The 18529-nt window shown below is 43.7% G+C and overlaps 1 protein-coding gene across 1 annotated transcript in view; it reads left to right on the plus strand.

The window, feature by feature from the left end:
• The first annotated feature begins 10966 nt into the window (after nt 1–10966).
• Nucleotides 10967–18529, plus strand: part of LOC109418806 (rab11 family-interacting protein 4) — a 365611-nt gene continuing 358048 nt past the window's right edge. Inside the window, exon 1 of the mRNA XM_062861163.1 lies at nt 10967–11719. The gene's annotated coding sequence lies outside the window, so the exon portion shown is untranslated. The remainder of the gene's footprint in view (nt 11720–18529) is intronic.

An 18529-nucleotide genomic window follows, 5' to 3' on the forward strand; every position in this document is an offset into this window, starting at 1 on the left:
TTGCAAGCATCAATGCGAAAAGTGATTCACAGTGAATGAGAAAACAAATCGCACAATCCAGGAAACCAAACCCATCATCGCCGAAATCGGTTTTTAAAAGTTAATCCATCCCAAGAGTTTACCTGTGCTCAAGTCATTCAGTATTATTTCCGTATAAGCCGTGCTTGTTGTTATTGCCAGTGTTAATACAGTGTTGAGGTGAGGTGAAGAAGTCTTTTCAACACTCATACAAGTTCACTTTGCGAAACTCCTACGTGGAATACACACGAGCGCGCAAAGTAGCTAGGTACCCACCGAGAGAAGCCCATAATTGAGTGTATAGAAGTGCTTGGCCGTGTCGTCGTCGTCGTCATCGTCTTCGCTGAGGGCTAACCACTTTGCGTGGTGAAGGAAGAAAGAAACCTCATCGTCGTCGTCGTCGTCGTTGCTGTCTGCAACGTTCAGCTGTTTCTGCTCGCTCGTAAAATAGCCTACACTCACACTCACAGTAGTCTTGGAATCGGACTCCGGTGTGATTGACTTGTGTGCCAGCCAGAGAAAAAGTTGATTTTCAACTTTGTACAATACATCGGAGTTTCGGTTCGGACCGAGCGACCAGCACCAGTACCAGAAGCAGCAGCAGCGAAGACTTGGCTCAGCCATTTCTTATTTGAAATTCTTCTTCATACACCGTTAGCATAGACCAAGGTGGGTTGTTGTTGTGTTTCATGTTGCTTCACCAGATTGGGGGGAATTATTCTCGCTGGTAGCTTTTTGCTTATGCATCTTTATGTATTGAGGTACTGACGGTGTGGGGTTTCCTTTCTTGGGGTTTGTAATGATGATTTTGGCTTTTGAAACATCTGCATTAATTGAAATGTGCACTTGATGGCCATTTGTTTGAAACTAGAAACTATATACGAAATGTGAGACCCGGATCAGTTCAGTAAGAACCTTCGTAGTTTGATATTAATTTGGAGAATTTTGCACAAACCTTGGATTTTTTAGAACTAATCATGTGAAGTTCTGGCTCACTCACTAACTCATTTGTCTTAGGAGCTCGGCCTTGGAGTCAAAACGACATATGTTTTCCATGCCATAGGGCACTGCCTCGGAGACGGCAAGGCCGAAAAACCCCCAAGTACAAAATTACCAGTCGATAGCATCCACAAGATCACTCATGTATCCTGAGCACCCCTGAGGGTACAAAGGGCGAACGTAACAGACCTCCATCCTGGGCGGCTACTCGCTTTAGTCTAGATCTGGGGCCAGGTCAGTTTTCTATCAACTTTCTCGATTTCCATGGGGAGGCTTCATCGCCATCTGCCTTTGCTACAATGTCCAGTCGGATTCCAAGCCAGCATTTGCCTTCTTGATTCGTGCTCCTAAGTTGATCTTGGTATCGCTGTATGACGCTATCTAGTGGCCAAGATATTGAAAGTTTTCGACCTTCTCCTCTACTTGCCCATCTACTGTAAAGTTAGATGGGGTTGTCCGTTTTGACAACTAACGATTTAGTCTTGCTTACGTTGACCCGCCATAGAAGAGCGGTTACTCTGCATGATCTGCACAATGATATCGTTGGTTACGATGAGAAACAGTAGCGATGATAGTATACATCCTAGCCGCACATCAGCGACTACCCGGTCGGATTCGGACAAAGCTCTGTTATGCAGGACTATGCATGTAAAAACTTCGTATTGTGCCTCAATGAGGTTGACGATTTTATCAGGAACTCCCTTGCGTCTCGGGGCGCCGCACAAATGTTCGTGATGCAGACGATCGAAAGCTTTTTCGTAGTCAATGAATAGCAAACCTATCATCGATCTGTTCCAGGACGATACGGAGCGTGACAATATGGGCCACACGCGTGAGAGCCACACATATGAGCGTGATAATATGACCTTCCGGCACGGGATCCTGCCTGCTGTAACCGGAGATTTGCCTGTATCTTCTCCTGTATCCGATTTAGGATAACTTTGCACAGAACTTTAAGAGTAATGCTCAGTGTAACATGATGTCACATCAGTTGTCGCACCGCACACTGTCAGATCCCCCTTCTTGAGAACCTTCACTAAATAGCCCTTCATCCAGTCGGCTGAAAAAGTCGTGATGTCTCAGATATTGCAGAATAATTGATGCATCATTTAGGCAGATAGCATGGGATCAGCTTTGAGCATCTCTGCTGATATGCGATCGACCCGGAAGCTTCGTTGGACTTCATGCTTAGGATGGCTGTTTCAATCTGCTGCCTGAGAGTTGATGCGGGTGATACTCCGTATCCTAGGCGGTCCATGTCGAAATGTTGATAGTTGGTCGAACGTCGAAACTTGAAGAAGTTGTTTGAAGTGCTCAATCCTACGTTTTAGCTGATCAGTTGGGTCGATAAATAACAATCCAATAGTGTCTTTAACTCAGATTCACCCTTGCTCCAGTCTGTCGTCGTAAGTTATTGCAGAGGAGGTGGATATCGTCGGTTGTTTCGGCAGATGTCTCGTTGACGGGACTCGTATTTGGCTGCTCTGGTACTTGCCAGCTCTATCGCGGCCTTCGCTTCTCTACTCTGCTCAAGCTTCCGCCAGGTTGCAACAGTGAACCATTGTTTTCGTTGATTACGCAGCTCACCCAGATTATTAACTCTTCTACGCAGTTACCTGCTGGAACATTCGCTGCTTGAGTTCCTAGTTTGTCAACGAACAATCTCTTCACAGCTGGATCTTCTAGTCGGCGTATGTTGAATCGTCGTCTGAGCCTTTCCTCCTGCCGCTGAATCTGAGCAATGCGTAGCCGGATCTTGCCGATTAGAAGGTGAAGTCAGCATTGCGATTATTCCGGCCATCAATAAGGTTCGGTCTCAATTTTTGGCTGATGCACATGTGGTCGATTTAAAAACACCACCCCCGGCGAAGACTGGCGCTCGAGCCTAGCTATTTAGCACTGTAGTTGGAGGAAATGCCAATGCAGAACCCGTAGCTTCCGGGAAGGTAAGCCCAGCTCCCTGGGTTAGTGGGTTGGTGTCAGGCCCTGCGAGCCAGCCGTAAAAAAGACTAGCACCGGAAAATCAACAAGAGAAGAATGCGAACCGATACCAATGGCGACGACCACAGCGACGAAAAGGGACTTGCGATTGGAAGCTCGGTACGTGGAACTGCAGATCTCTCAACTTCATCGGGAGCACCCGCATACTCGCCGATATACTGAAGGACCGCGGGTTCGGAATCGTAGCGCTGCAGGAGGTGTGTTGGACAGGATCTATGGTGCGAACGTTTAGAGGTAATCATACCATCTACCAGAGTTGCGGCAACACACGTGAGCTGGGAACAGCTTTTATAGTGATGGGCGACATGCAGAGGCGCGTGATCGGTTGGTGGCCGATCGACGAAAGAATGTGCAGGTTGAGGATCAAGGGCCGATTCTTCAACATTAGCATAATAAACGTGCACAGCCCTCACTCCGGAAGCACTGATGATGACAAAGACGCATTTTACGCGCAGCTCGAACGCGAGTACGACCGCTGCCCAAACCACGACGTCAAGGTCATCATAGGGGATCTAAACGCTCAGGTAGGCCAGGAGGAGGAATTCAGACCGACGATTGGAAAGTTCAGCGCCCACCAGCTGACGAACGAAAATGGCCTACGCCTCATCGATTTCGCCGCCTCCAAGAACATGGCCATTCGTAGCACCTTCTTCCAGCACAGCCTCCCGTATCGTTACACCTGGAGATCACCACAACAAACGGAATCGCAAATCGACCACGTTCTGATTGATGGACGGCACTTCTCCGACATTATCGACGTCAGGACCTATCGTGGCGCTAATATCGACTCCGATCACTACCTGGTGATGGTTAAACTGCGCCCAAAACTCTCCGTTATAAACAACGTACATTACCGGCGGCCGCCCCGGTACGATCTAGAGCGACTGAAGCAACCGGATGTCGCCACCGCATACGCGCAGAATCTCGAGGCAGCGTTGCCGGACGAGGGTGTGCTCGTCGTGGCCCCTCTAGAGGACTGCTGGAGTACAGTGAAAGCAGCCATCAACAACGCAGCCGAGAGCACTATCGGGTACGTAGAACGGAGTCGACGAAACGATTGGTTCGACGAGGAGTGCAGAGCGGTTCTGGAGGAGAAGGATGCAGCGCGGGCGGTAATGCTGCAGCATGGAACCCGACAGAATGTGGAGCGATACAGACAGAAGCGAAAGCAGCAGACCCGTCTCTTCCGGGAGAAAAAGCGCCGCCTGGAAGAAGCGGAGTGCGAGGAAATGGAACTGCTGTGCCGTTCACAGGAAACACGCAAGTTCTACCAGAAGCTCAACGCATCCCGCAAAGGCTACGTGCCGCAAGCCGAAATATGCAGGGATAAGGAAGGGAGCCTCCTGACGGACAAACGTGAGGTAATCGAAAGGTGGAAGCAGCACTTCGACGAGCACCTGAATGGCGAAGAGAATGTAGGCACGGAGGACCAAGGCAGCGGAGGAAATGACTATGTTGCAGCAGAGGACGGGAACGAACCAACTCCCACGCTGAGGGAAGTTAAGGATGCCATCCACCAGCTCAAAAACAACAAAGCGGCTGGTAAGGACGGTATCGCAGCAGAACTCATCAAGATGGGCCCGGAAAAGTTGGCCACCTGTCTGCACCAGTTAGTAGTCAAGATCTGGGAAACCGAACAGCTACCGGAGGAGTGGAAGGAAGGGATAATCTGTCCCATCCACAAGAAAGGCGACAAGTTAATGTGTGAGAACTTTCGAGCGATCACCGTTTTGAATGCCGCCTACAAAGTGCTATCCCAGATCATCTTCCGTCGTCTTTCACCTAAAGTAAATGAGTTCGTGGGAAGTTACCAAGCCGGTTTCATCGTCGGCCGGTCGACAACGGACCAGATCTTCACCGTACGGCAAATCCTCCAGAAATGCCGTGAATACCAGGTCCCAACGCATCACCTGTTCATCGACTTCAAAGCGGCATACGACAGTATCGACCGCACAGAGCTATGGAAAATTATGGACGAGAACAGCTTTCCCGGGAAGCTGACTAGACTGATAAGAGCAACGATGGACGGTGTGCAGAACAGCGTAAGGATTTCGGGTGAGCTATCCAGTTCATTTGAATCTCGACGGGGACTACGACAAGGTGATGGACTTTCCTGCCTACTATTCAACATCGCCCTGGAAGGTGTTATGCGACGAGCCGGGCTCAACAGCCGAGGTACGATCTTCACGAAATCCAGCCAATTTGTCTGTTTTGCGGATGACATGGATATTATAGCCAGAACATTTGGAACGGTGGCAGAACAGTACACCCGCCTGAAACGTGAAGCAGCAAAGGTCGGACTGGTGGTGAATGCGGCTAAGACAAAGTACATGCTGGTAGGTGGGACTGAGCGAGACAGGACAAGCCTTGGCAGCAATGTTACGATAGACGGGGATACTTTCGAGGTGGTAGAAGAATTCGTCTACCTCGGTTCCTTGCTAACGGCTGACAATAACGTGAGCCGTGAAATACGAAGGCGCATCATCAGTGGAAGTCGTGCCTACTATGGGCTCCAGAAGAAACTGCGGTCAAAAAAGATTCACCCCCGCACCAAATGTACCATGTACAAGACGTTAATAAGACCGGTGGTTCTCTACGGACACGAGACATGGACGATGCTCGAGGAGGACCTGCAAGCACTCGGAGTTTTCGAGCGACGGGTGCTAAGAACGATCTTCGGCGGTGTGCAGGAGAACGGTGTGTGGCGGAGAAGGATGAACCACGAGATCGCTGCACTTTACGGCGAACACAGTATCCAGAAAGTGGCCAAAGCTGGAAGGATACGGTGGGCAGGGCATGTTGCAAGAATGCCGGACAACAACCCTGCAAAGTTGGTGTTTGCTAACCATCCGGTTGGTACAAGAAGGCGTGGAGCGCAGAGAGCACGATGGGCGGACCAGGTGGAGCGTGATCTGGCGAGTGTTGGGCGTGACCGAGGATGGAGAGCTGCAGCTGCAAATCGAGTATTATGGCGGCAAATTGTTGATTCAGTATTATCATGAATTTGATGTGAACTAAATAAATGAAAATGAACATGTGGTCGATTTCGTTTTCAGTATGTCGGCACGAGAGACGTGACTTTATGCATTGGTCAATGGGGAAAGAGTGAGTTCCCAACCACCAGGTCGTTGATTCCACAAAACAAACAGCTCACTGTTTTCGCTCATTTCTCCAAAACTACGACGTCCCATAACATGGTCATAGCCCGTGTTGTCGGGGCCGATCTTCGCGTTGAAGTTGCCTATGCAGATTCTAACGTCGCCTTTTTGAACTTAATCCACGACGGCATTCAATTAGCTGCAGAACGGTTTCAAGTCATTGGGCTGAAGTACGTTAGGGTGAAGGCTGTAGCTTGGCAGCAGCGGTCAGAGCGAAGGCTCTCCAATTCGTTTCTCTACGTCTGCAATTTATGATCGGAAGAATCAGAGTCTTGCACATCGCGAAATTTAACTGCGTTTGTAGCTACGGAACTTCAGCAGGTTGCGCAGACCGAAAAAGGCCAATTCGCAGCTGCCATCCGTTGAACCGTAAGTTCGAAAGACTATAACCCTGCTTCAGCCCGTCCTAGAATACGCACGATGACGAGATTTTATCCTCAACCTGTACACTTGATTTCGATCCCTCAATCGTTGCAAAAATCAGTCTAATCAACTTCGTCGGAAAACCATGCTCGATCATAATCTGCCATAACTCGTTTCTCTTCACTGGATCGGACACCGCCTTGAAATCAATAAGCTCCCGAAATTTATCTTGAATCTGCCGCAGGGTGAACACATCTGATCCGTCGTTCATAAGCTCTCATGAACACTCGCATGATATTCGCCGACGACGAAGGAGTCTCAAATCGGCTTCAGCTTGTTAAACATAATTCCGAACGAAATTTTGTGAAAAGTTTAATTCCTCTGCAATTCGCGCTCTCCAGTCGATTCCCTTTTGTGTATAGAGGGCAAATGAGATCGTCCAATTTCTCAACAATTTGCAACAATTTCTCGAAGTGTGTTGACCATTGTTTTGTCTGTCAGCAAGTTTCCATTACGGTCGTTGCACATCTTACGGAAAAGGGCGGAGTTTTTCTCCTCACGCCATTGACAGTTTCGTAAAACCTCCGGCATATCTTTCTGCTCCAAACTTTCTTGTGCCTGAGCAATCACATTTTCCTCATGGTCTTTTTTTCTGTCTGCGGTGGATTCGTTTTTCGGCTGCTCTTGCTTCCCTTTAACGCTCCCTGCTCTGCCGGGTCCCGACACCAGCATACGGCTTTCGGGCCAACATTCTTCTCATCCGTTACCCTTTGGCACACCTCGTCGAACCACCCGTTCCTAGGTCGTCTTTGAGCAGTGCTTGTCACCTGCGCTAGCACTCATCGCTCCGTGGTTAGACTCCCTTACGTTACCTTCCCGGTCAGACTAAGACCTGAGTGACCTGTGATGTACATAGCAGTCATCTCCATTCTGCTCGGTCCATGGCTGTTTGTCTCCAGTTCCGCACTCTGCGTAGGGTCCGCAGATTGTCCTCCACTTGGTCGACCTACCTAGCTCGCTGCGCTCCATGTCTTCTTGTATCGGTCGAATGGTTCTCGAGAACCATTTTAGTCGGGTTGCTATCCGACATCCTGATAACGTGACCCGTGCGTCGAAGCCTCACAATTTTCGCGGTGTGGACGATGGTTGGTTCTCTCAGCAGCTGATGCAACTCGTGGTTCATTCGCCTTCTCCAAGTCCCGTCTTCCGTCTGCACTCCGCCGCAGATGGTACGCAACACCTTCCGTTCGAAAACTCCAAGTGCGGGTTGGTCCTCTGTACGTAGAGTCCATGCTTCGTGCCTATAGATGACTACTGGTCTAATCAGCGTTTGTAGATAGTTAGCTTCGTGTGACTGCGAATTTTGTTCGATCGTAGAGTTCTGCTGAGTCCAATGCTCGATTTCCTTCCACAATGCGTCTCTGAATTTCTTTACTAATGCCATTGTCGGCGGTCACCAGTGAGCCCAAGTACACGAATTCTTCAACCTCCTCGATTTCATCACCGTCGATAGAAATTCGGGGTGGCGGGCGCGGAGATTCCTCCCTGGAGCCCTTTGCCATCATGTTCTTTGTCTTCGACACATTAATGACTAATCCGATTCGCCTGGCTTCACTCTTTAGTCGGATGTACGTTTTCGCCATCGTCTCAAATTTACGAGCAATAATTTTAATATCTCGGGGTCTCCACAATATGCAGATTCATGCAATGGCAGGCAAAGAAAGCCCTTCAATTAATAACTGTGGAAGTGCTCAAAGAACACGAAGTTGAAGCGAGGCAGGCCAAATCCCAGTTGGGACGTCAAACCATAAAGAAGAAGAAGAAGAATATCAATATCATCAGCGAAACCAAGCAGCTGAACGGACTTCGTGAAAATCGTCCAACTCGTGTTTATTCCCGCTCTCCTTATTACACCTTCTAACGCAATGCTTAACAGCAAGCACGAAAGATCATCACTTTGCTGTAACCCTCTGCGAGATTCGAAGGGATTCGAGAGTGTCCCTGATACTCGAACTACGCACATCACTCGATCCATCGTCGCCTTGATCAACCGTGTCAGTTTATCCGGGAATCCGTATTCGTGCATAATCTGCCACAGCTGTTCTCGATCGATTGTATCATACGCCGATTTGAAACCGATGAACAAGTGATGTGTGGGCACGTTGTATTCGTGGCATTTCTGTATGGCGGATGGCGGTCATCTGGTCCGTTGTAGTCCGTTCACTCATGCATCCAGCCTAATATTGCCCCACGAACTCTCTTGCAATCGGTGATAGACGGCGGCATAAAATTTGAGAGAGTATCTTGTAAGAAGCGCTCAGTAGTGTGATCGCGCGATAGTTCCCGCAATCCAACTTGTCGCCCTCTTTGTAGATGGGACAGACGATATAGCGCATTTAGTTCACCACTGGACTATCGCACTAGTTTTCACGAGTGCGAAAACGCTAATAAAAGTGCGCGATTGCATCAAATCAACTCGGTGTCTTCAGAGCACTTATTCTCCATAGATTGAAGAAATAGTGCGCCGAAGACATCAACCTGATTTGATGCAATCGCGCACTTTTATTTACGTTTTCGCACTTATAATGTCGCAGTTCGCAGTCCAGTAGTGAACTAAATGCGGTATACCTTCCATCCATTCCTCCGGTAGTACTTCCTCCTCCCAAATCTTGGTAATGACCCAGTGTAGTGCTCTCACCAGTGCTTCTCCACCGTATTTTTGAAGCTCGCTTGGTAGTTGATCTGCTCCAACGGCTTTGTTGTTTTTCAACCGGCCAACCTCTTCCTCAATCTCTTGGAGGTCAGGGGCCGGAAGTCTTTCATCCTGCGCACGTACTCTAAGATCTGCTACCACGCCACCTTCGGTACATGCAACGTCGCCATTAAGGTGCTCATCGTAATGCTGCCGCTACCTGTCGACCACCTCACGCTCGCTCGTGAGAAGATTCACGTGATTGTCTCGGCACATGTCGGCTTGTGGCACAAAGCCTCTGCGCGAGCGGCTCAGCTTCTCGTAGAACTTCCGTGTGTCCTTAGTCCAGCCTTAGTGCAGTACAACTTTCCCATCGCTTCGCGATCTCGTTCTTCCTGCTGGCGCTTCTTCATCCGGAAGACTGAGTTCTGCCTTTTCCGTACCTGTCTGTAACGTGCCTCATTCGCTCTCGTACGGTGTTGCAGCATTCTCGCCCATGCTGCAGCCTTCTCGTTTTTCAACTGTTCACATTCGCCATCGTATTAGTCGTTTCTGTGATTCGGAGTCGCGGAGCCTAGTGCTGCAACCGAGGTACTACCTATGTCGGATCGGATATCCCTCAAGCCATCTTCAAGTGTAGCTGCTCTTCCGTTGGTGCGGCCACTGCTAACTGTTGCGCTTAGTCTTGAATAGTTGACTCCCACAGAGACTACCGCTCTTGTTGATCTCACTTATCCGCTCGTCCAGCTTCTGGTGATAGTCAGCTATCGTACCGTCTGCTGATAAACGCTGGTTGTTGAAACGCATTAAACGCCGGTTCTTGGAGTCCGATACGGTTGATAACCGAGCCTGAATAATACTAACTAAACTTCGAGGTAGTACTCTGAGTTCTAACAACAAAGACGTCCGAGAAGTGTCAGCCATCTACCAGCTTATGGTCGATTTCGTTGCAAACTTCGCCGTTCGAGTATCTCCAGGTGCGCTTGCGGATATTCTTGCGTGCAAAGTAGGTGCTACCCAATAATGGTCATCCCCCTTGGCAGCAGCAAAGTTAACTAATCTCAGGCCGTTTGTCGTTTGTGACGGAGTGACACAAGCCTCTCCGTACCGATAATTGGACGGCATAAGTCCTCTCTTCCAACCTATTGCATTAGTGCCGCCGTAACAGAAGCATTTGAATTCATGTGGTTAAGCTCGTAAACATTCTAGCGATTCAAGCTGTCGCGTTAAATTAGAAACCGTGTTGATCGCGTGAGTTGAGCACGTGATTCGGATGGCAAAAAACTCGAAACGCACGAGTCTTCTTCCGTCCCACCAATCGTAGTGACCGTAGAAGAGATCGTTGTTTTCTGCATCGGTTTCGACCGTTTCGAGTCTTTCGACATTATCGTAACTGCGCGATGGCACCGATCTGTCAGAGTGAATCAGTATTTTAGTAAACAACAGTGTTTGTATCAGCATTAAGATCCATTTGTTCAGATTTGTATGACCATTAGATAACTAGCAGCCTATTCTTGGAAGTTTTGAAAGCTTTGAAACTGCTGTAGATTCGCCTAGTGTGCAACGTGTGTTTCGTTGTCGGTGGAAGCAACCGTATCGTCGCGTAAACAAGTTCAAAGCCAACTCTGTGTCGTAGTTTCAGTGGAAACGTTTTAGGATAAACAACAACCGTGATTTGCTACGTGTCAAGTAGAGTATCTGAATGTTAATGGTTCTATTCTTTGTGTTTCTGATCGTCTTTCAGGTTGAAGTGAGGGGATAAAGTGAAAACGGCGAAAAAGCAGATCTATCATTACAGTTGTTGCAAGCATCAATGCGAAAAGTGATTCACAGTGAATGAGAAAACAAATCGCACAATCCAGGAAACCAAACCCATCATCGCCGAAATCGGTTTTTAAAAGTTAATCCATCCCAAGAGTTTACCTGTGCTCAAGTCATTCAGTATTATTTCCGTATAAGCCGTGCTTGTTGTTATTGCCAGTGTTAATACAGTGTTGAGGTGAGGTGAAGAAGTCTTTTCAACACTCATACAAGTTCACTTTGCGAAACTCCTACGTGGAATACACACGAGCGCGCAAAGTAGCTAGGTACCCACCGAGAGAAGCCCATAATTGAGTGTATAGAAGTGCTTGGCCGTGTCGTCGTCGTCGTCATCGTCTTCGCTGAGGGCTAACCACTTTGCGTGGTGAAGGAAGAAAGAAACCTCATCGTCGTCGTCGTCGTCGTTGCTGTCTGCAACGTTCAGCTGTTTCTGCTCGCTCGTAAAATAGCCTACACTCACACTCACAGTAGTCTTGGAATCGGACTCCGGTGTGATTGACTTGTGTGCCAGCCAGAGAAAAAGTTGATTTTCAACTTTGTACAATACATCGGAGTTTCGGTTCGGACCGAGCGACCAGCACCAGTACCAGAAGCAGCAGCAGCGAAGACTTGGCTCAGCCATTTCTTATTTGAAATTCTTCTTCATACACCGTTAGCATAGACCAAGGTGGGTTGTTGTTGTGTTTCATGTTGCTTCACCAGATTGGGGGGAATTATTCTCGCTGGTAGCTTTTTGCTTATGCATCTTTATGTATTGAGGTACTGACGGTGTGGGGTTTCCTTTCTTGGGGTTTGTAATGATGATTTTGGCTTTTGAAACATCTGCATTAATTGAAATGTGCACTTGATGGCCATTTGTTTGAAACTAGAAACTATATACGAAATGTGAACTTCTGTATTTGAAGATATTGAAGTAATCAAATTATTGTGCTGAAATACTTCTCCAACGAAATGAACTTTTTAAACGAACAGAAATTTAGAATAGAGGAACTTCCGTATTTTCGACAGTTTAGTTCTTTTCGTCATGGGGGGTTATTTGAAATCTGTTGAACTAAGAGTTGGTCTCAAATCCTTCTCAACCATGTTGAAGTTATGTGCCCAAATGTAAGGCAATTTGACCCTCAAAAAACTTCCATGACAATGCCGATATGTAATACCCTTACACTACTTTAAGTAAAGCTCGTCTCAATATGAAAACAAATGCGAAAATTTGCTTCTTCTTTCTAGAGATATCGCCAAGGAATCCTCCAAATCCTTGAATTGTTTCAGGAATTGCTGCCGCAATTCTACCAGGAATTTCTTCAAAATTTCTTCCAGGGATTCCCTTTAGAGTTTTCACCATGAATTCACCGCAATTTAAGCTGCAGGATTCTTTCAGAATTCTTCCGGAGATTTCTGGAAGAATCGCTTCAGATATTCACCTAAGACATTCCTCCTGTGATCCCTCTAGAAGTTTTTTTCAGAAATTCTTGCTGGTATTCCTGCAGGAATTCCTACAGAAACTCTAGAGATGTATGCAGAGACTTCTGTAGAGATTTCTCTAATGAAATGACATTGGATTACTCCTTGGATGTATCCAGGAATTTATCTAAGGATTTTCCTATGATTTTTTTCTTTGGATTTCTACTGGGATACATCCAGAAATTCTACCGACGATGCATGCAGGGATACTTCTAGGAATTGCTTCACATTTTTTTTTCTAACGATGCCTTTAGTTATTTCTGCATGAATCAATCATACAACTTATCACTATATCGCTCTGGAGATTTCTTCAGGATTCCTCTATGGATTTCCGTAGAGGGCTATCACTATTGCTTTCCTAGGGGTTACTATTGGGATTTCATTAGGCTTTTGTCTTGGGATTTCATCAGGATTTCCTCTTGGTATTCCCACAGTAATGTTTCTTATGATTTCTTCCACTATTCCTCCATAAATTATTGCCACAAATTTTCTTGGAATTCATGCTAGAATTTCTCCAGGCATGTCTGCTGGGATTCCTCCAACTTTTGTTCCAGATATTACCACAGAACTCTTTTCAGGAATTCCTCCAATTATTATTCTATAAATTTCTCTAGAGTTTTATTTAGGAGTTCCGCTAGGGATGCCTCAAGGGATTTCTCGAAGATTGCAGTAGGGATTCCTTCAGAAATCAATCAAGGGATTTGTCTGGGAACACCTGTGAAGGTTTCTACAAAAACTACGTAGCATTTCTTCAGGAATTTCTGTAGGGTTTTGTTCTGTGAGTTCTTCGAGTAATTTCGCTAAGGATTCTTCCAAAAATTTCACCAAAGATTTATGAAGAGATTTCTCTTGGGCTTTTGTTATGTTGTTTCTCTAGGAATTCTTCCACAGATATTTTCAGGGATTCCTCTGTCAAAATCGGGTCCTCACTGTGTCTTTGGATACCTTTATTAAAAATTAATTTCGCAATGCCTTTGGAAAATGTTCAAAGACTTTCTCTGGGAATTCCTTCAGATTTTTTTTATCATTTTATTTGGCAATTATTTTGAAAAAAAATCAGATAACTTCTTTCAAAATTCATTTATTCAATTTTTGTAGAAAATGTTTCGGCAGTGGCTTTGGGAACTTCTGCAATGGATACTTATAAAATTGCTACGGCAACTACTCTGGAAAATCTTTTAGCAACGCCTTTGGGAATTCCTTCTGGAACTCCATTCTGCTTTTCTTCGGCAATTCCTTCGTTAACTTCTCATGTATTTTTGGGAGCTTTCTTCGTTAATTCTTGGGAAAAACCTTCGGCAATTTCTTTTGAAATTCGATTAGTCATTACTTTAAAAATTTTATGTGCCTAAACCTTTAGTTTTATAATTTTTCTGTAGAGCAGTGTGTAAACGTATATAAAATTATTAAAAAGCAGATGTTTGGATCACAGACTGTCTACTACCTGGAAAAACCTGGAAAACCGACAATCCTCAGGAAATTTTATTTAATTTGGAAAAACCTGGAATACACAGGGAATGTCGTGAACTCGGGAGATTTTGCACCGATAAAAAATAAAACATATGGTCGTACATATGAATAAAAAGTAGCGAATTTAATTACTCTATCTACAATCTACTCAAAAATAGAGCCCACAGAGTTTATTACATCGTTGGTACGAATAAATTAGTGTATCGCTGGTATTGGTATGAATTATGTAGTGTATCCTTCATCTAGAAAAATGGCTTCAACCACAGACAAACAGACGTAACACTTGCGAAATTTCCATCGACCACGCTTTTAACGATCATTTTAAATTTTCATAGTTGTGGCTTTCACAACCAGAGGCGCGCGCATCGTTTTTCTATGCGTTTGACGTTTCACACTAGCGCCTTCTGTTGACGATATTGCACAACACAGTGATTCGTGCAACTTTTCCACCAGGTGATGGTAGTGTGAACTGGGCGATGGATTTCCATGAAAGTCGTTCAAGGTGTTACGTCTGTCTGTGCTTTAACGATTTTTCCAGAAGTTTGTTTTTTTTTTGTGGAATTTCTTTGGAAATACATCTTGAAATTCTTCCCAAGGGTTTTTACAAGATTCCTTCCGTCTTTTTTCACGCCATTTGTCTTGGTATTCCTTTTTGTATTCCTTCCGGATTTCTACCAGCATTTTTCTGAGATTCGAATATTTCTTTCCGGGATTCTTTAACAGGGATCATACATAATTTCTCTAGAGTTTTCCCAGTATTGCTCCCTGAGTTCCCATTGCCATTTCTGCCAGGATTTATCCCGAAATCTCCACAAGAGTTTCTCTCAAGATATAGGGAAACTTACGTATTTTCGTCAGTTTTGTTCTCATGGTCGTCATGGTTTTTTTTAACTTGAACTCAGAGTTGGCTTCAAATCCTTTCCAACCAAGCTGAGTTGTATGTTCAAATTTCAGGCAATTTGGCCCACAAAAAAAAGTTTCAGCTGGTATATTTCCCAAAAGTTTTCATGCGATATCTTCTGAAGTTTCACTTGAGATTTTTCTCGGAGTTTCTCCCGGGACTTCTCCTCAAAAGATTCCTTTCGGTTTTTATCCTGGAATGTCTCCTACAGTTTTTCAGAATTTATCCTGAACTTTTTCCTAAGATTTTTGAGAGTCTTCTGGGATTTCTGCGGGAGCTGCTGCTGGTATTTCTCACGAAGTTTGCCTTTTTTCGGATATTTTTCAAGGCATTTCCTTGTAAATGATTATCTAATTTCTTGCAGTGATCCTCCTGTGATTATTTTTTTATATATTTTCTCGGAATTATTACTAGAGTTCTTCCCGGAGTTTCTACCAGAATTTATCCCGAGATTATGGATGCTCCTTTTTGGGATTTCTTAAATAATAGCTCCCGAAGTTCTTACAGGATTTATTCAAAAAGTCTTTCTCGGAATGTCTCCTAGGATATCCTACGAGATGTTTTCTGAGAAATTCCCGGAAAAAAATATCTGAAAGAATATCGGTCAAATTTTACTAAAAAATTTTGCCAATGGTTATTGGAGAAATCTCGAGAGGAGCTTTTAAAGAAATCCAGAGAGAAACTTGGACATCTCTGAAACATAAGTTTTGGGACCAATCCCAGAAGCTACCAGTAGGTTGGCTTCAGAGGGATGTAAAGAAAAATTTAAGGAACTTTTGCAAAAATCCCGAAAAAGACTGTTGGAAAACTATTCCGAAACCACTTGGAGAAATTCTTGGAAGAACTTTTAATTTTTTTTGAGATCTCTGAGACGAATCGAGCGAGAAACTCTGGAAGAAAACCCGGGGGTACACACTCTAGCAAAGACCCCGTGAAAAACCTCAAAAAACTTGAAATTGTGAATATTGGAGAAAGGCAGAAAAGAAAAACCTTTGATAACTTCAAGGAAAAAAAAATCTGCTAGAAACTTCCTCCTGAAAAACCTGGAAAGCTCAGGGAATTGTATTTTGTCTTATGAGCATACAACCAGCTGAGCTAGACCCGAGCAGAAGGGAATAACAACAGTATAATAAAATGTGTTATTTTGACAAAATAACTGAGTAATAAATCCGTTTATTCTCATGTGATTAACATAACAAATTATGTTATAAACTTGGTTGTAATAAGCGGCAGATGTACCTAATTTGGGCACTTGCCGCTATAACTAAATCAATTTTATACCTAATTGGCACACGATGAGTTACGTACAGTATCTAACCCTATACAAAAATTTAAATCAATTGATTTGAAATTGACTTAGTGCCCAAATTAGGTACAACTGCCCAAATGGCACGAGACCCTATATGAATAACTAAACAAACATATCAATAATCCTTGTTAGTTATTATATAAAATCAATTTATCAATCAGTAAAATCAATTTCAAACCTTGTTATTCTCGTGCTACTCTATAAAAAATATTTGTACACTCTCAATAGTACATATAATAATAACTAAATTTGTTCCATAACAAAACATATTATTAAAATATATTTTATGGGTGTATATCAATAGCTTGATCATAACAAAATAAGATTGTCAAACAAAACATGTTATGGAAAAGTTATGCCTTGATAAGTTAATAATGACTAAACAAGATATAAAAACAGAATATGTGATTTGATAGTTTTTTGTTTGATATTCCCTTCTGCTCAGGGAGAGACTACTCACATTTCACAATAGTGTAGAAAAGGTTAAAAAGTAAGAAGAAACTTTCCCAAAGACACCACGTAACTACCCAAGTAACATTTTGATGACCAATTGTAGAGGTTGTAAAAACCGTCATAAAACCTAATATCTTTTATTTTGGTTGTATGATGGTTTTAGGAACCTCTTCTAGTCTGTTTGGCTTTAAAATGTTACTTGGGTAAATCTAAAAGTTTAGGGACAAACACTCTGGCTCTGGACCCACTGTGCAATGGAATTGCAGAAATGAATTTAAAAGCTATTACAGAAGGAATTTGCAAAAGGAAGGCAATTACCATAACAAATTCCAAAGAACTTTCCGAAGAATTGCTCAAAGCAATTTCTGAAGAAAAAAAATCAAAATTATCAGAAACATCTCATGAAAAAAAAAAATCATTGCGGAGGGATTCACTAAAGAAATCTGCAAAAAGAGATCTTTAAGGAATTTCCGGGTCAAATCTCACAAAAAAAAGTTCCAAAGGAACTTTTAAATTCCGTAATAGTAGTTTACGCAACAAGGTGCAGAATTAGGATTTTTACAGCACGATTCGTACATTTATCCAACAAGGCTTGCCGAGTTGGATAATTACGACGAGTGCTGTAAAAATCGAGTTCTGCACCGAGTTTCGTACAACGTTTTTTTGCAATTCCATAAATTACCACTTGAGTATAATTTGAACAAAACTTTTTCATGAAACTGCACACTGATGTTCATAGCCATGTTTAAGAAAGTCTGATCATAGCAGGTTATGCTGTGCAGTTGTCACAAATTTTCAAACCTGCGTCCAGAAAGCATCAAGAAGTTGATTAAAACTGAAAACAGTGCTGTAATGGTTCATTACGCAACGCAAATCAGTGCTGTAATGAACCATTACAGTACCGCTAATTTGGTGTGGGAAAGTAGGCCTTTTCCTGGCAGATTTGCGTGAGGTCAAACAGCCTATTACGATGAGAAATTGCAAAAAGAAATTACCGATGGAAAGATATTGTCAGCTAAATTCTTAATCAATTTGCCGGAATTGCAGACATTAATCAGGAAGATTTTTCCTTAGGAATTCTCAAAGGTTTTATTGAAGAAATTCCAAAACTAATTGCCGAAGGGAATCCTTCTCTTCCTCTTCTTTATGGATTTACGTCCTCACTAGAACTTGGCCTGTCTCGCTTCAACTTCGTGTTCTTTGAGCATTTCCACAGTTATTAATTTCTCGGGATGAACCTGCCTACGGCAGAAAATCCCGCAATAAAAAAAGAAATAAAAAAAAGTTATTAATTGAAGGGCTTTCTTTGCCTGCCATTGCATAAATTTGTATATTGTGAGGCAAGCACAATGATACACTATGCCCAGGGAGTCGAGAAAATTTTCCCGACCGGATCGGGAATCGAACCCGCCGTTTCCGGATTGGCGATCCATAGCCTTAACCACTAGGCTAACTGAAGACCCCTTGAAGGGAATTCTAATGGAATTGTCGGATAAACTCTCAAAGTTGTTTTCTAATGAATTCCCAAATCAAATATTGAGGAAATTACACATTAATTTCCATAAAAAATTTTAAGATAAATTATAAAGAATGCAGGGGAATTACCAAAGAAATTCTCAATAAAAGTGAAGAAAAAATATCCATGGGAATTATATAACCATTTTCCAAGAGAATTGACAAAAAAAAAATGTTTAAAACGAGTTGCCAAAATTTGTTCCAAGAAATTACAAAAAAAAAAATCTCAAATGCATTGTTTTCTGAAAATTCCAGAGAAAAATACCTAAATAAATTGTGGAAGGAAATCAGGAATATTGCTGAAAATATCTGAATATGAATATCTGAAATACTGCTGAAAATACTGAAAGAATGCCCAAAAAAATTAC

The sequence above is a fragment of the Aedes albopictus genome, chromosome 3, assembly GCF_035046485.1.
Source record: "Aedes albopictus strain Foshan chromosome 3, AalbF5, whole genome shotgun sequence".
NCBI classification, from domain to species: Eukaryota; Metazoa; Arthropoda; class Insecta; order Diptera; family Culicidae; genus Aedes; species Aedes albopictus.